The following is a 3,749-nucleotide window of genomic DNA, read 5'->3' on the forward strand; positions in this document are numbered from 1 at the left end:
AGGACATCCTAAATCTGGCAGTAGGGAAAGCAGATTATCTAGAAGTTATATCTCCTGATGCTTAGGAAGCTATATAGCTCATTATTGGCATACTTAACCTAGTCCTAAGGTTCCTCGACCTTTTTTATTTTTTTTTTTCAGGGGAGAACGTGAACACAGACCCCCGACTACCACAAATTATGCAGTCGAGTTTCCCACATTTGGAGAAATTGCAGGGGTCAGGCGGTCCAGAGCCTCGCCCTGGGGAAACCACCTTTGTGATCATGTAATGCGCCCCCTTCCAGGTAAGTACCTCGCCATTTTTATTTATTTATTTATTTGTTTGTTTGTTTGTTTATTTTGTCGTGACCCCCTTTGACAGCCCAGTGAAGACTATAGACCTTTCCACAAAATACTACTATTTTTCCCCCCTTTAAATTCTTAAATGTTCGATTTCATTTAGACCTTGGTAGAAAGAAAGATGTCATTTTCTTCCCATCCAAGTTCCCAGATTTCCTGGCATCTATCCCGGGCGAAGAAGCCTGACCTGGTCTATGTTTTGTCTTCGATCATTAGAGAGATCCCTGTACTTCATTATGAGCCGTTTGTAAGGGAGGGAACCCGGAGAATATAATCAGAGAAGAGCGCTCCCAAAGCCAGCATTCCACAAGGCTAATGTTGCAGAAAACACCTTGGCTTCATCCTGCTGCCGTGGAATTGCAAGTAATTGCTGCTGGTTTCTGGGGGAAACAGACATGTGAGAAGTCTGCAGCTGGGGCTTATCATTGGCCACTGCAGTCTACTGCAGTCTGAGAAGGGTTGTTGGGTGTTGTTTTTTTTTTTTTCAATCATCCGCCTGCCCTCTAGCGACCATAAGCGGGCATAGCAGGTTCCTGGAAATGGAGCGACCAAGTGTGCTTCCATGAACTTGGGAAAGGAGAAAAAGCCACTGTCGCCATTGCTTTTGTTAAACCCTGAAAAGCCACCTGCTTTGGAATTTTGTACAAAAACGCCACTTGTGGGCCACCAAGAGCAAAACAGGCAACTGTCGACCAAAGACTTAGCTTGACACTTTGTTTTCTGAAAAGAGGTACTGATGCAATAAAGACAAAATAGAAGACCTCGGGAGCTTGCATATTTCTGGGGACGAGGGTGGGGTGGGGGTGAATATATGACATGTGCATAGATAAATATAATATGTAGTGAGCAGCAATAGGAGTCCGTCCAGGAAAGATTCGGAGGAAATGATCTGGGGATATTTGCAAAAGCACAGAAAACTTTCAGCTGGAGAGATGAGGAGGCAGCAAACCTTTCAGTGAACTCTAGCCAAATTTGGCATGAAATGGGTATCGAAGCAGCAAATCTAGCAAGGTCTGAATTGGTTCCAAAAGCCCAATTAAACTCGGTTGATCTGAGTTTCTAGGCCTGAATTTTGCAAAGGCGTGGAGCACCAAGGAGCAGGTTTCAGAAAGAAAATGCCTGCCCAGAAATAGGGAAATTTACCTAGCTCTGGGAGAAACCAGTAAACTCTCTTAAAACCATGAAGTAAATTTAATAAAGAAGATTAACTTGATCAGTATTTCACTTTCCTGAAGAGAATTGAGGTAGAGAGAAAGAGTGGGAATGAGGGAAGGGGGAGAGAGAGAGAGAGAGAGAGAGAGAGAGAGAGAGAGAGAGAGAGAGAGAGAGAGAAAGAAAGAGAAGAGAGAGATTAAAGAGGTTAAAGGAGAGAAGAGAAGAAAGGAGAAGAGAAGTGGGGAGAAGAAAAGAGGGGAGGGGAAAGGAGAGGTGAAGAAAAGGAATCTAGCATAAAACCAACCAGTTCCACTTGATTAAACATTTGTTCCAGAGTTCTCTTACATATTAGCAAGTGCAAAGAGCTGTGAAACTGTCTACATCAGTATCTTACCTATGCAACTGCAACTTAAAAAATATTTTCTTTATTCTTTTGCATGAATGAAATATCTACCTTTTGGAAGTCCAGAGTCTCTTCTTTGTAGAAGAGTCCTGCTGTGATCAACCTACTGAATAGGAAGCCAGGTCAGTACCTATGAATAAATCTAGAAAATAGTATTTAAAAGTAGTACAGAGTTAGTAGTCACTGCAGTGTTTTACTTTTTTTTTAAATCAGGGATTCCTTTGGGCATTAATTAAGTATAACATTTGCAAGCTCTCCCTCTTACAGAATTATTTTCCCTAATGTATCAAAAAATCTTCTAACTGTTAATGTGAAGTCCAGTCATACTGATTTCTAATTACCATCTCCTAAATATCAGGAATCTGAGTTGTAAAAAGTCTGTAACAGTTATACCAATAGATATTCTGTCGATTAGCATGCAAATGAAATAGATTCAAATATAACATTGTTATTTTCTAATATTCTTCATCTTCCTTTTGAAAATGGATGATCAGAATTAGAGCATGTCACCCCCAGAGCAAACAGCTTGGTTTTATTTGCAGAAAATCGACTCATTTAGGTATGTTAATGGTAATTGACAACTTCTCATTTTATCTTACATGCAAATGAACAACAAGGAAATTTCTTAACCTAAAATAGGTGAATGTTCTCTCAGATCAGGAAATGCATGTATTTCTTATAGTAGGCTAGAGGTTTTTGTAACAAAATAAAAGTGCATTGCTGTAATTCTCACCATTTAAATTATCTTATTTTCAAATGTAATTGTGGCCCTTTGCTTTCATTCAATGCTATGGCTTCATTACTTCTTGCAAGTTTATAGTTTATTTAGCAAAGATCAATCTTTTTTATATAAGTAAATTCTGACCATCAGCCATTGACCTAGATTCTTGAATTTTGGTTTTTCTTTGAAAACATATTACAAATTGCACAGAATCCAGCACACAAAGATGACACGGAATGAAGGAAAAGCAAGGCTCCTTTTTGAATGCCTTGAAGTTGAAACTCAAAAAAATTTTTAAATCACATCATTTGATTCCTTATTTTTTTATTTTATTTTTTTAAACCTTTAACTTCTGTGTATTGGCTTATAGGTGGAAGAGTGGTAAGGGTAGGCAATGGGGGTCAAGTGACTTGCCCAGGGTCACACAGCTGGGAAGTGTCTGAGGCCAGACTTGAACCCAGGACCTCCAGTCTCTAGGCCTGACTCTCAATCCCCTGAGCTACCCAGCTGCCCCCTCATTTGATTCTTTAACACTATTTTTTTTCTGATGACAATTGTACTTTGCTTAAAATAAGAATAATGACACTAAATGGTAGAGGCAATCCCTGAAGATGTCTGAAATTTAGAAGATAGTTTTAAATCCTTATGAATAATTATGTGCCATTCAAAGAAATGCAGTGGAAAAAGATGACCCTTGATGTCGATTTTCAAGGATCTTAAATAAGCAGTGTCCACTTTCAGAGTGCTAGCCTATTCAAGTCTTGCAATAAGGACTAACTTTGTAATTTGATTCTCAAGTTCTTTTTAATCAAATATTTAACAAAACCTTCTTAGTTTCGCTTTAAACTCAGATAAGGAAATCATGGTAGTTAACTTGTTATTAGGTAACTTGCCAAAGGTCATTCTCCAAGTCAGTGGTAGAGCACAGCCGGGAACAAGGACCCCTAAGCTCCTACTAAATTGCTTAAGCCACTGAGCCATGCTACTGCCTTGCTGCTCCATTATTCCACTGGGCAAGGAATAGTGCTTTTGGAATCAAAGCTCATGAAGCCTTTGCAATGCTTAACATTTGTAATTAATGTGCATGCAGCTCCCTGTGGACATTTTGCCATAGGTCATCACAACTGGACC

The 3,749-nt window shown here is 39.3% G+C and overlaps 1 pseudogene; it reads right to left on the reverse strand.

The window, feature by feature from the left end:
- Window positions 1–138: 138 nt before the first annotated feature.
- Window positions 139–292, reverse strand: LOC123255745 (annotated as a pseudogene).
- Between the last annotated feature and the right edge of the window lie 3,457 nt (window positions 293–3,749).

This window comes from Gracilinanus agilis, unplaced genomic scaffold (assembly GCF_016433145.1).
Source record: "Gracilinanus agilis isolate LMUSP501 unplaced genomic scaffold, AgileGrace unplaced_scaffold51041, whole genome shotgun sequence".
Taxonomy (NCBI): domain Eukaryota; kingdom Metazoa; phylum Chordata; class Mammalia; order Didelphimorphia; family Didelphidae; genus Gracilinanus; species Gracilinanus agilis.